Consider the following 14606-nt stretch of genomic DNA (forward strand, 5'->3'; position numbering starts at 1 on the left):
TACTTTAACAGTTGAATAAATAGTTGGTTTTTTTTTTATTTTAAACAAAATAAAAAGTTTAAATACTTTTTTTCTTTCCTTCTCTTCAGTCATCCTTAGTCCTCATCTTCTAGCCACTGTATAAAGGAAAATAAACTTGAAAGACCTTTCCTTTACTTCAAGACTGTTCTAAAATTTGTCAGTATTTCGGATCTCTCCTGTTGTCTTCCTCTGACAAATAATACTTTTTTGAGGCTTTTTTCAATATTAGTTTTTTCAGTGAATGTTGGGAATTCATGTAATTGATGTGTACAGAATGAGATGGGATTATGTGATCATCCTGCGTAGCATTTTTAACACCAATTTTTAACTTCAGGGGCTGAACTTGAATCATTGCAGGCATAGCCTGATGATCCTCACAAGTCACAAGTATATAGAGTGTAACTGGCCTTTCAAAGTAAGATTATTTTTGTGCTTATGTCATGCTGTTAGTATTCTTGGTTCAATAACAGTGCAGTTAACTGTCAGCAAGTAAACATAGAAGAGGCAGAAAAATGTCATCACCTCTTAAGAGGAATCAGAAAGTAGAAAGACTGCACTGTGACAAAAGAGATAAATTTAAATGTTTAAACAGAATTATTACAGCAAATAAAACATTGTTTACATAATGGAGCAGAAATAGTTCTGTGATTAATGCAATTGACAGCACATAACCTATAACAGAAGTCTTGCACTGAAATCACGCTAATTGAAACAACTGTCATTTAATAATGAAATGACGTAAAATGATAGCAAAAGAGTTTACACTGAAATATACAAAGCTCAGTCATAGTACATTTTAGATAATATACAATTTATAATTTTTTGGAAATACCTTTCAGTCTTTTGGGCTACATACAATTCCTGTAGGATGGGAGGCATCAGGAGATCTTACGTTTTTCTCATCAGTTAATCTAGAAACCAGAGAGGCCTTCAAACCAAATTTTCAAGGGACTACAAGCTTCCAGCCAGAAGGTAAGAAGACAGAGCAATTGTTTGCAATTGCTGTTTCAGTTGAATCTCTATGAATATTTTCTACCTTCCTCATATATACTTTTATATGTTAGTGTTCAGAAAACTTTGTACATGAGGATGTATGTATTGTACCCAAAGCTGAATATGCTATATTGGAAATAGCACTCCACCGTTCAATTTCTCTCTTGTTGAACAAATTCCTACTCTTTTCTCCTTAAATAATCTGGCATTAGAAGCTGACTTTCATTTTAATGTAATTTTTATTCATAACAACAAGAAGTGTTCAAGGTTCTTTTTCTAAAAGAAAATAATCATTTTATTTAAAGTTCTTAATTTTCTTCCTTTTTTTCAGAGTGAGAGTTTAGATTAAAAGTAGAAAATTATTTAATGGTGCAAAGTTCCTACAGACTTACAGCCTCTAATTTAATGTTTTATTCGTAGTTTTCTTCAATAATTATAGTTATTTATTGATATTCACACAAATCTTTCCAATATAACTTTGAATTTAATGACATGAATTTTTCTTTTCTGGAGATTCAGGATCAGCTTTTGAGTCATAAAACCAGACATCCATGTGCAGTTCACAGTCTGCCAGTTTTTGTAAAGTGCTCAGATAAATTAATTATTTAATACTTTTCCTTCTTCTATTTCTGTTTGCCAGAACTGTTTCCTTTCTGTAGATACAGTAATGCCCTTGATTTTCTTTTCATACATAGTCTATCTTGGATGCTGTTTTTCTGAGCTTCTTAAAGCTGAGTGATCAACTAAATAATGGTGAAATTGAAACATCAGAAACTCACCTTGTAGTTCGACTTGCTCTGCACTTTCCACTGGATTTTCCTCTGGCCAAACCAAATAGTGTTCTAGGGCAGACAATGAACCAGTGCCATCTCATGTTCACATGACAGAGTTTTTCTGCCCCTCCTCAGTGCTCTTACGCTGCACATCTTTTCAGTAGAACCCATTTAACTAAAATGCCTTTTGAATTCTTCCTTGAATCTACAGAAATGCAACCTTCTCATTTATATCCCTTTCTGATAAGAGACTGCAACATACAAATCTGATGACTACAGTCAATTGCTTAATGTTCCCCAACTTGATCTCTATATAGTTTTCTTAGTATCATTTCTTTTCCTTTTTGTCTTACAAATATCAGTCTGTTTCATCTGCAGATGATATATTTCTATATAGCTCATCTTACATTATATCCTTCAAAAAAACCAAAACACTACAAGCAAAAGGGATATTAAGTGTTTTCCTGCAATGTATATATTTTTAAGTATTCTGTTAAGTTCATTTCTCTTACACCTAGCATATCCTAGCAACCCTAACACCTAATATCTTAACTAAAGTTATAAAGCATAATTCTGAGATATTCTATATAATAGTCAGAAATGATCTTTTTATGGCTGTTAGTTGTGAAATAGCTTTTAGATATATTCAAATATTTAGTTAAAATGAATAATTAATTAAAAACTACATTTTTTAAAATTTATGCTAAGCACTGAATAATGGTACTAAAAATGCATATAGATAGATAGATGGATGCTTTTGTCAGTCTTAGAACATCGTCTTTAGGATTGTGTTGGGTGAACACCAAAACAGAAGGTGAATTTCTTTGTAATGGGCAATAAGAAATCTTCATCAACACGTCCAATAGAAAACTATCCAGACTTAGTCTCCTCCTAGAGCCACAGTTGAGCGAGGATTCATTGAAGCAACTTTTGGATGATGACACATTACTTATTCATACCACAGAAAGACTGGAGTGCAAGGTCTTTGTTTACCTTCAATTAGAGTGTGATATTTGGGTAAGATGGAGGGATTTGGATATTATTTCTCCCTTTCTTTTAAATGCTTGGTTAAACACCATGTATCTTCAGCAATTAGCCTTGATCAGCTTTTGTAGGCAAATTTTGTTTTTAAATTCCATCTGTTTTTAAGGCTGAGCATTTGAGTGTCTTTGCTGAACTATTCATAGACCTGAAGACTTTAATATGACACCATGATGTCCATTTTCTTACTTAACACAAGGCATAGTGTCTACATTGACATTGTTACACTGTGGTCAAAAAGCTGTGCAATTACTTATAAATGTTCTGTTCACAATGATATTGACACAAAAATGGCTTTTCTCCAGTCCTATATGTATCTCACTCTTTTTTTCTTTGATGTGTGGATTCTTATTTGTTAGGCATATGTTTTCTTTTTCTCCTTTCTAAATATGATGATAATTAAGTTTCTTATTACTGAGATTTCAAGGCTGCTAAAGCTGAGGCAGTCAGAAAATTTAGCTTATCTACAGGCTATGATTTCTGTAAGTTGAATGTGACTGTTTCACTGCTTTGTTCATGGAATTATTTTAGCTCTGTACTAAGTATATAGTTCTTCCCTGCCTTTTTTTTTATGGAGAAAATTACACGATAAGACACTGTCATTGTGTCTCATGCAATGAAGTGTATCTGGAGTTGGGGATTTCAATTAAATAGATATTAATTGCATTCTCAACCCACTTTCTGGTTCATGACGGAAAGTCAGAAAATGAGGGTAAAGGTCTTCCCTGGCAGGAAAACAGATTAGTGAATACAGTGTGACTTCTACATACAAATGCTTTGTTCAAAAATGGTAATGAAATCTAAGGCTAAATCAAGCCATATGAAACATATGTAGTGTGGAAAGGAATATATGCTTTCCCTGAGAAAATGACCAGGGAACATATATAACATAACTTTTGCCTGGATTAGGTGGTCATTTATAGAATGTATTTCAAAGTACCTCTAGCAATTGAGCAATATGATAAAAATAGATTATCATAACAAGAATAACTGCCAAGAATATAGATAGGCAGATATTTTTGAAATGTAAATGCTATGGCACTGTTTTCTTGTTGGTTTTCTTTTTGTATCAGCAAGGGAACTTCAGTGGGTGCAAAATACACCTTGTTCCTTTTTCCTTGAGAGCCTTCAAGATATACTTGAAAGTCTCTGAGATGTTTTGTTAAAATATAGCACATTCCACTTAAAATAAATTCGTGATTGGCAAAATGTCACTGTGAGCTTTACATCTGGTATTTAATCCTAAAGCACACTTATAAGCAGAGCTATATGGCATCCTAAAAACAATGGTTTCTTCTTAGAAGTACAGCTTTCAAAATGGGTGAAACACACAGAACTGCCCAACGTTGTAATTAATGTGCAAATGTGTCCAAAAAATAGAGTTGTTACATAAAATAAGATGGCATGCAAAAACTTTATGGGAAGTTTATATGGAAGAGCAGTAGAAATTTCTGCCCTTTCTCTAGATCCTTAAATCTGAAGTTCTAAGACAGGTAGGTATGCGAGGGCTATTCACTTTTTTATTTCATATTTGATCCTGGACTTTACAGAAAGTGTGTGTGATGTTTTGTTACCTCCTGTTTTATAGGGCAGGGCAGAGCAGTAACTGCAACACTGTATGAGGAATCTGTTTATCTTCCTGTTCCAGAGAGAAACTTTCTCCGCCCATCCAAAGGCGCATTTGCAAAGGCAGCTTCTGTTTTTTTCCTGGCAAATCTGTAAGTTCTCACTTCTGCATGCATTTTGATCAACACACACATTCTCTAAGTTTCTAATTCTGCTCACATTCCCAAAACGGTGCGTGAGGTTTTTTTGTTTGTTTGTTTGTTTGTTTGTTTGTCTGTTTGGTTTTCAGATTGTGTATAATTCAGAGCTTGCACAGACCAATATTTTGGATGTTTGGGAATTAATTCAGAGTTTGCATCTCAGGTATAAAAACAGATGTTTATCATTGAGCCATTCCTTGGCTTTTTTCTTTTTTTCCCCCCCCTTAATCTTGAAGGCTGCTATTCCAGAACACGGCAGATGCAGTTTCCCCACTTCTGTGAGATGCAGTGAACAATTTAAAAAGCACAGAAATAACTAGTGGCCTTGAAGATGTGAATAGAAGGAAGGCTTTCTAAAGGCCTGTGCTGTACACTTTTTTTTCACATTTTAAAAAAATATTTTAAGGTATTAGTTCCTTTTAATTTCAGATAATAAATTGTTAGGGACTGCTGGCATTCAAATTACTGGTTTCAAAAGCAAATGAGTTGCAAAGTTGCAAGATTTGTTTACCCATCAGTAGTAGGAAACGCAGCTTAAAATAGTCCAACTATTCCCAGTATTAGGGATTAATTACTAAAAAATTCCTAAAAGCGAAGCAGCATTAGGAAATGTTAAATGCACGTAAGTGTTTTGCTGAAATGCTTTCTTCAGCCACGAACTGTAGTAGCACCAGGACACACGTGTATTTCCTCTTTTCACCTTAGTGGGAGGCTTTCAAACCAAATTATCATGTACAAGGGCCTGTAATGTTCACAGAAACATGAATGGAATAATAGACTCTGACTTGGCACAGCACTAGAATTTGAATTAGGTACTCTGGCAGAAGAGCTTGGATGACTTCTGTGACCCTTCTGCTGATACTTTCAGAAGTCTGGTATCATTCTCAACCTCATCCTTACCCTGTGCTCCCTGTCTCTTAAATTCCCTATTTTGCATTTATCCTAAAGACACAGGTAGGAATAAAATAACAAATCCACGTGTTTTATCTTGTAATAAGAAACGTATTTTGATATGCTTTCTGTGATACCAGCCATCAAACAGAATTGTCAAACAGAGTTAGCAAGCAGTGACACACATTTATTTAATTGAAATATGTATATATTTCAAATTAATAATGAAAAATGTGATAATCAAAAAGAGAGAGCTAGAAATTTCTTGGAATTTTACTAATTCTGTTATGAATTACAAAGTTTTAAATTTATGTTACTAACACAATTAAGATTTAATAATTTCTGTAAATAATGTGTGTAGTAAAAGTAAAGGATTTTATAAATTATTTAATAGAAGAATTGTATGTATCTAACAAGGATCACTTCAGCAAAGGAGCAGTCATCTGCAAGATCCATTGTACTTGTTTATACAGATGTAAAATGACTGATGCTGGCAAGAACATATTTGAGTTACTATTTTCTACGTGAAAAAAGGAGTAGCTGTCAGACATTGTATGTTTCTATTTATCCACAAACAGCTGGATAAGTTATACCCATTTTCACTGGATGGTAGGAAATAGCTTTTGAGTAAAGTACTTGGAGTCCCCAAGCTTCCTCATATTGCTTTCTTCCCAAGTAAGTGGTGCAAGAAGGTGGTACACAAGAAAGCATTTTCATTCCTAACAGTAACAAAAACACAAAAAAACCTGCTCCTCACTCAACAGTCAGCATGTATGAATACCACCCCATTAGGCATCTGCAATATCAGCTGCCGTAGAGATAATCCTTTGCAGTGCATTTCTTGTGAATGAAGAAAAGGCTGCACATATTCTATATATATCCATATTAAGTACATACAACATAAATACAACACGTTTGTCTACCATGCATCAGTGCAATTCTGGTATTTCATTTCATTCAGAAGCTATATTTGATAATTAACTCAATAGACATTACTACATATGTAATCAGAGTTAAAGTTCCTGAGTTTTATGTAAGGATATAGTATATTCAAGGAACAAAAGTTTAAATTATTGCTAGATCTCAGTTATAATCAAAGCAAAAGAGGATTACAAAATGTACATAATAATGATGCTATCACCTTTCTTGGTCAGGACTGTGTCTTCTTCCATGCCTCAGCATAAATTGGAGTCACTGTATCTCAGCTAAATTAAATTGTTTGTTGCCCGTACAAAATCACTGTAGAGACTGATCAGGCCTAAAAAAATTGTCCAAGTCTCTCGTATGTGTCAATGCCAACTAATTCCTGAACAATATGAAGACTGTAGTCTCTGAGGATTATGGTTTCATGTCAGGCAATCATGCTATCTTCTGTCCTGATTCTTCCCGGTGGATTACAATATTTTTAATATACATGCAAATCTGTCATGGTTGTTTTATGAGTTTGTTTGTTTGTTTCAACTGGTTTTGTTTGTGTTTTCTTTTTCCTCTTGAATAATATTGCTATCTGAAGAAGCTCATTGTTTAGAGTCAGTGTGGTCTTGAATGATTCAGCAGCCATATTTAATAGTACATATGATTTTCTATATGTCGATGAAATTATAAAACTATGAAACTATTCTTAGCAAACAATTATTTGTTAGAAATCTTTTTTTACCATATTTTGGAAAAAAAAAAAAAGGAAAAAAACCATTTTGAATTCTTAACAGACTTCTAACTGAGTGATGATAAGCCTTCATTTGTACTTTGGGCTTAGTTTATCAAATCATAATATGATGTTACGTGTTATTGTTATTTCACTGACAGGTTGTACATAGATATTTTTAAACTTCTGTGGCAGAACAGTTACTAAATATTGAGTGTGTTCCACTGGAAAGACAGTGGTTCATAGTTAAAGCACCTGGTTATCACTAGTTAAAATACTAGCTTACTAGTTGTGACTGTAACAGATGCATCTGATTGTGTTTTTGTGCAGAATATAACCAGAGCCTTTCATAGACTTTGAAAGGTTCAACTTAATAGTAGGGCTAAATCCTCATATACAAGAAGGACAAATGTTATAGTCCTGTGGAGGATGTTTGGTACTATGCAGAACCAGTCTAAGAAATCTCTTTGCCTTGTGAATAGTCTTTAAAATGTTTTCTGTGGGTTTTTGTTAAAAATGTATTTTCTTGTGGACATTTGAATACATGGTGTACACTGACACAGTTGCAGTTGAATACAGTCAGCTCGCTAAAGGCATTTGGAACCCAGGCATAATTTAGAATTTAGCAATAGCACTGACTTAACTGCATGCTTCTTGTTTGAAGCCCACGAATTATGAGGCAGCACATTAATTGTTATGACAACTACTGCCTGTGTGACATTGAAATCTAACTGCTCTTTCTGTTACTAATTCTCCAAAGAATGGAGCCAGCTAATTTAAAAACTCAACTCTAAGTGCTATTTGGTAGTTTTTCTGCTTCCTGCGGAAAATGTGGGAATGGATTACTCTACACCATAAAAACCAAATTTACTATAAATGCAGACTTCTGACCACATGCTCCCTGTTCTTTCTGGTCTGCCAACCTCAACTAGAAGCTGATCTGCATTGTGGCTAATCAAGATGCTTTACTTTGCCTCCTTTTTGTGAGGATGCAAAAGCTCATGTCAGGAAAGCTTTCAGAGGTAATCAATCCAGAAAAAATAGATCAGAAAAAGGAAAACATTGTGGATAAATATTTCATTGCACTATGTAAGCTTGCAAAACAAACAGCTTAGTCTGTTTTCTGTACGTATTTTAATTATTCATTTATTTTATGCACAGACAGTATGTGTGTTTTCTATGTTACATGCAGAATTTGGGATCATACAAGTGACCACAACATGTCTGGTAACTGTGCTTCTCTGAATGCAGTGATACGTCATCTCAATGCATTTATGTGCTCTGAGTAGGGAACTCCTTTCTGTTAAGGGTTATCATGGCTCCAGCAATTTTACTGCTTAATTGAAATTAGATGTAGCCATGGACCTGGTGACGATTGGACTCCCCTGGCATATGCAGTCCAGGAAACAGCTTTTCCACTGGCTTATACAGCTGGGAATATTGATCTGAAGTTGGGAATCATCTTGACAAAGAAGGGTATACTGACAAAAGCAAACAGTAAAAACTTGCATGCACATGCACATATTGCCTGTCTGATGTTCAGTGTAGGTGTTTCTGTGGCCTCTGGGAGGTTATTGTGTGAATCTAGAATAAAGTCCAATATATGTTTCTCAAGAATATAGCAACAGAATGCTATGCAGTGTGCCTTCACAGCACTGCAATCTGCACAACAAAAAAAAGTTGAATTACATTGATGATGCCTGTGGAATAGTGGCTTGTGGTTATCAGTTGGCTGCTCAACAAAGATCAGAGCTGCTGGCTGTATAGACAGGTCTAAGTTCAGACTTCTCCTTTTTGGTGACCTAGAGGAAAATACCAGGTAGATGCATACACATTTTTCTTTTCCATGTTTTTGTGGAATGTGTTGAACACTTTCATGATGTTCTTGCCAGTAAGCCACTGGGCATAAATAAATAAATTCCAGGCTATTTTTTTTCATGAATCTGAAATAAGATTACTCTGTACTCAGCACTGGTGAGGTCACACCTTGAGTACTGTGTTCGCTTTTGGGCTCCTCAATACAAGAAAGACATCGAGGCCCAGGAGCATGTCCAGAGAAGGGCACCAAAGCTGGTGAGGGGTCTGGAGCACAGGCCTTATGAGGAGCGGCTGAGGGAGCTGGGACTGTTCATCCTTTCAGGCTTACTTAAAATGTCCCTGATAGTTGTTTCAATATTTTAAATCTTATAAAAAATTATAAGTATATGAAAGATCATACTTTACTATAATGTTCACAGGAAAAGCATTTTGTTCAGAGAAAATTAAGCATAGGCGGGTATTGAATGTTGCCAATCGCAATGTGTTGCTAAAACTACAATGCATATTGGAGATTCGGTGTTAACAACAATCTGAAAAGTAGATAGAAAATGAAAAAAATTCTGTTGCTACGGTCAGATGATAGTCCAGATTCTCTTTTTTATTAATGAGTCAATCTGAATGTGAGAAGGAAGAATAAAGATGTGTTTTTTCCTGCAGAATTAAGGATACCAGCCTTAGCTCTCGAGGACAATGTTTCAATCCCGTTGCTCAGGGGATGAGGAAGGTTCTGTAGCAGGGACTTCTTTGGCTCTGTAGAGCAGCTGACTTTGCGCAAGGCTTGCTGCAGTCTCTGAGATGACCTAAAGAAACATGGCAAGCATCATAATTCCACCAAATCAACTCCTTTACAAGCATTTAGCAGATGCCTTAGTGAGGCTTACGGAATTGTTGAAGGAATCATGTAAGGTTCTTCATAATAAAAATAGATTAGATTGGGAGAAAGTTCTTGTTTTCTTTTTTTAATTTTAGACAATGCAAATCTATCGTGACTGATTGAGAGGGTAGCATTATCACAGAAGATTTGGTGGACAAGTGTAATCAGGTAATTGTGGAGAAAACAAACACCTCATCCTTGTTTAATTGAAAACACTCCATTATATCTCTGTAAAATTCACTTTCTCCCCCCTTCCTGCTTTCAGACACAATCAAAAACTAAGAAAACATAAGCTGGGTATTTTTTAGAGCCAAATGTGTGTGTTTGGTCACTCTGTAATTGTAGAAGCATAGACTGGCTAGCGTTGAATTGAAGTGTCTGTTCTGTCATGTCCTGATGAATCAGATCAGTTAAAAGATTCAAAGGGATTGACAAAATAAATCACTGTACGTGCAGCAGTCCTGACGCTGGAAGTACAGACCCTGTGAGTAGAGCTTCAGAAAAAGAATTGGAGGCAAACACAGCCCATAAAGAAGTAAGATGTCCAGAAAACAGATTTTCCTGTTGACTGTGCCATGTTATACCCAATGAGCAATAAATTCTTTTTTTTTCACACACTAAGGCAGTATCACATATCCTGTATTTGCTGGTGAATTTGTGTGTGTGTGTCTTTGCTTTTTTTCCCTTTGGTGTGGATTTTTTGTTTTGTTTTATTTTTCAAAGAGAATATAGCTGGATGACTCCTGACTGTACCTGTCAATATTTAAATGTAAACTTCTTCTAAGCATTTATGAAGTTACATTGTCTGTCCTTGACATTTCTGTACATTTTTCATTTAAACTTTTTTAGGAAAAAGGATAAGAGGGAGTGACAGGAGAGAACAGAAATGGAAGGGAAAGATAACAGAAGTTATGATATATTTCACAGAGGTTAATTGAGAAATTAGATTTTTTTCCTATTTTTGCCCCTAAACTGAAGCATGACTTCGACTTTGGGCAAGTCAGCTAATATTTTGGGCTCCAATGTGATGAAGTCTTTCTTGACAATCATTTGTCTCTAGACACTAGAAATACAAAGGAGATGTAAAAATGTTAAAATTCTTATTTGTAAGCAGTTTAAAATAGTCTCTCTGTCTCTCTATTGGTTGACTCTGTGGATTTAAATTACCCTCTTCTAGGTTCTGATTCAGGATGGTCCTGAATCACACTGCTGTCTTCAGGCAAGCATTGGGTTTGATGGTGGGTTCATGCCTAGAATTAGGGGTGTCCCCAGATGAATGGCAGCCTCTCTAAGAGTAATAGCCTGGACACAGTTTCTTTTAGTACTGAAAAATATTAGATAACTAGCATATTACCAGTGTAGTAAATGACAAATTACATTTGACACTCACAATCTCTAGTGCCCAAAGTAGTGTATGAGCTTGAAGTACTTAAGAGCTTCAGGATTTAGTGAGTCACATTTTTAATAGTTAACTTTTTAAAATTTAAGCATTTGGTTCCACCTTGCATGAAAATAAAATAAATACCAAGGGGAAAAAAAAAAAAAAAAACAAGCCCCAGTGCTATGCAAACTTTATAATTCATACTTGCTGCGATACCAGCAAAGAGAAAAAGATTGTCTGAATTAAAAGACAATGAAATGTGTTGATTTTAAAAGCTTTGTCAGACTGAGGAGGAACGGAAAATCCTGCACTTGATACTTAATGATCTAATATTGGTTGTAGTACTGGAATTACTTTTGCAATATGTATGTAGTAGTATTACTAGAAAAAGGTCTCTGTTTCTCTTCCTAGGATCTGCATTACCATGGCAGCTTTCTCTGTTACGCCAATGGGACTGCTCTGAATTTTAAAAGATCTGAATTTGGCTGTGGATGAGTAAGCAGATGCAGTATGCAAATACTGTGCTTGTGACTTCAACAGCAGGTTGCAGAAAAAGAATATCTGATCAATCGCCCTGTCCCAGACTAGCCGCAGGAAATGTTGCTTCTGGTATGATGGGGCTTTACAGATGTCTGTCTCATCATTGTGTTTTACTACTCAAATGTCCTTGAAATTTTCAAGATAGAGCTTTAAGAAGCAACACAAAATGTTTGATAAAGTGACATTATTTTATACTATACAGAATAACTGAGAAAGTGATGTGAAACAAGTGCCTACAATATGTTTATTTTTTTCTTGAAAGTTTGACTTTTCAGATTGTAAAACTTCAACCTGCTACCCATGAAGAAACAGAACAAAATAGTGTAAGTAGGTTTGATATACATGGATAATTTTTCTTCTAATATATTTGGACCAAATGCTTTGTAAAGAACCTTCCTAGCATGCTCAATATATCCTGCTTAATTATTCCATTTATTAGGTAGGATAGAGCTTTAAGTTGAAAGAGTCCCAAACAGTGCTTACTTTGTGAGACCACTAGAGATTTGGGGATTGACATCACACATTTGATGAAAAAGTTTTTAGGCAGGGTTTTCAAAGCAAACAGTGACAACTCAGAGCCAGCACTCTTTGCACAGCTTGAACTTAGGTGTGTTATAACAACAAAAAGAAGGAGAGGCATGAAAGATTACTGGCTTTCTAGGCTGAGGAGACCTTCCCAAAAGAGGTAAAGTAGCGTTGATGCAGTGGGGGTTGTCTGAAAGAATGGTTACAGCAAATCTGAACTTTTGGTGATCCCACTGTGGAGAAGATATTTGATGCCTCTATTTAAAATCATAAACTCTAGGGAATCTATATATCATATAGCTATGGCTAAACACTTCTAAACTGACTGAACATATGATGATAACATGACAATGTATAAGCTTTATTTCCCAATATTGACATCTAAATATTTTTTTTTTCCAGATCACTTTCAAACAGCTGCATGGTCTATTTAAATGTGTATAATAGACATGAAATAATCACCTTCATTCAGATATTGGGGTTGTGATTTAACAGAAAAAATTCCTCTGAAAGAAGAACGCTATTCCTGGACTTCAGTAGAAAAAAGTTACAGAAAGAGGACGGCTTGTGGTGGTCAACGGATTGTAAGTGCACGTTCCGGTAAAAACTGTTTATATAATTGTTTTTTAATAGAATTAATAAGAGCCCTGTGGTGATAGCTTACAGAAGATGTCTGTTCTCTGAAAAGAGCAAGTAATTTTCTCAAAATTTGAAGTCCTTTTTTGCAAGCTTAGAAATAATTCTAATTTGAGCAAACACATAAAAAAGATTCTGATGATCTTGAGCTTTTTTTCTGTACGTTTTACAGAACTCTTGTTATCCAAACATCCTGTGTTTATCTTTTCTGTGCTAATTTTGCTCGTTCCAACACAGAAAAATGTTAAAGATAATTGAAATTATAAAGTGCTTTGTTTTGAGTGTCCTTTAGAGTAAACCTCCAGTAAGATCGTGGTTAGTTCAGGTTGGGAAGGTACTGTTTTTCTAACAGGCTTTTGACTTAAGCTTTTAAGATGCTAAGATATTCAGGTCCATGAGGTTCTCCTTCACGTGTTCCTTCATGCAAGCATGCGGTACCTCAGACATATACTTGCATTATACAATCTTGAATAGCCTAGGATTCATGCTTGATTTTGTAAATGGGTCTGGGGTTGCCTTTACTCTGTAACTTTATTTTAACTTTCAGTCTATCTTTTGAATTTTCAAGATCAAGACAAACTTAAGCACAACATCAGATAAGGGGAACTTATCATGTTATTAGTTTTACTCATATTCTGACTAAATCAAAATGTAACGCAGTGTTATTGACGTGATTTGTGATGCAGATACATACTCCTCTTGTACTTACATCTTTATGTGAATACAGAAATACTGGGAAAAAAAACGCTCCTGGGTATCCCAAGATATTTCTCAAACATACAGCAGAAAAACAACATTGAGAAGTTAATATTGTAAATGTGTTCTTTGGAGAATTGGCTCATGGCAGGAATGCTTGCTGGAAGGCTCTAAATCTCAGTCTTACTCATCAGCTTATGAAAAATGATGGTATTTTAAAAGCCCAACTGGTGTTTAAAGATATGTAAGGCCAGAAAATCAATTTGTGAATCATGATAAGTAATGGTAAGTACCAGCAGCCTGGCACTTTGTTGGAACTTCAATCATTTTTACCTATGTTAACAGCATGGAAGATAATCTCAGGTTAACTCTTTTGATTCAGAAGTTGATTTCCTCAAGTTAGATATCTATAAAAGAAACAGAAAAAGCACCTAACTTCTTCCCAGTTTGTATGACTGTGGAAAATTAATCCAAACAAATAGATTAGTGTTACATTCCTATTATAGTGAATGTAGTTAATGAATATGATAATAAGCTGAAGCACATCTAATCAAACTGGAATAAAATTATTGTTACTAAATCATAGTGTTTATAACCAATTTTTAAGTGAGATGACATCACATGTTAATTTAACATAAAATGTGGGCAGAGTTTCTTTTGGACCAAGGTCAAAGATGAAGCTTTTCTGTTTTATTTTTCACTCCCACAAGAAGAATGTCACAATTCAATCAGTCTTTTGCTTTATTGATGGCTGGAAATCAATTAGCCCTGGTCATGTTTGAGGGAAGATGAAATGCTAGCTTTTTATCTCTCTGTTCATACTTCTTGCAACTAAATGCATAAAATAGGATTCTGCAAACCTCCATGGATATCTTCTGTAAGACTGCTGTCAGGGTTCTAGTATGGCTTTTTACAATTTCAGCTGCTCATTTACTCTATCTGTCAGTTCTAGTTAAAATTACTGTTTATATATTTTCCTATTCTAGGTGATCTGTATGTGTGTATA

General features: G+C 34.9%; 1 long non-coding RNA gene across 1 annotated transcript; it reads left to right on the forward strand.

Moving 5' to 3' along the window:
* The first annotated feature begins 218 nt into the window (after nucleotides 1–218).
* On the forward strand, nucleotides 219–12857 carry LOC121113403. Its single transcript, XR_005861699.1, has 5 exons — nucleotides 219–993; nucleotides 4417–4546; nucleotides 9918–9990; nucleotides 11615–12066; nucleotides 12671–12857. It is a non-coding gene; the product is annotated as an uncharacterized LOC121113403 (long non-coding RNA).
* Nucleotides 12858–14606: the final 1749 nt, after the last annotated feature.

This window comes from Gallus gallus, chromosome 7 (assembly GCF_016699485.2).
Source record: "Gallus gallus isolate bGalGal1 chromosome 7, bGalGal1.mat.broiler.GRCg7b, whole genome shotgun sequence".
NCBI classification, from domain to species: domain Eukaryota; kingdom Metazoa; phylum Chordata; class Aves; order Galliformes; family Phasianidae; genus Gallus; species Gallus gallus.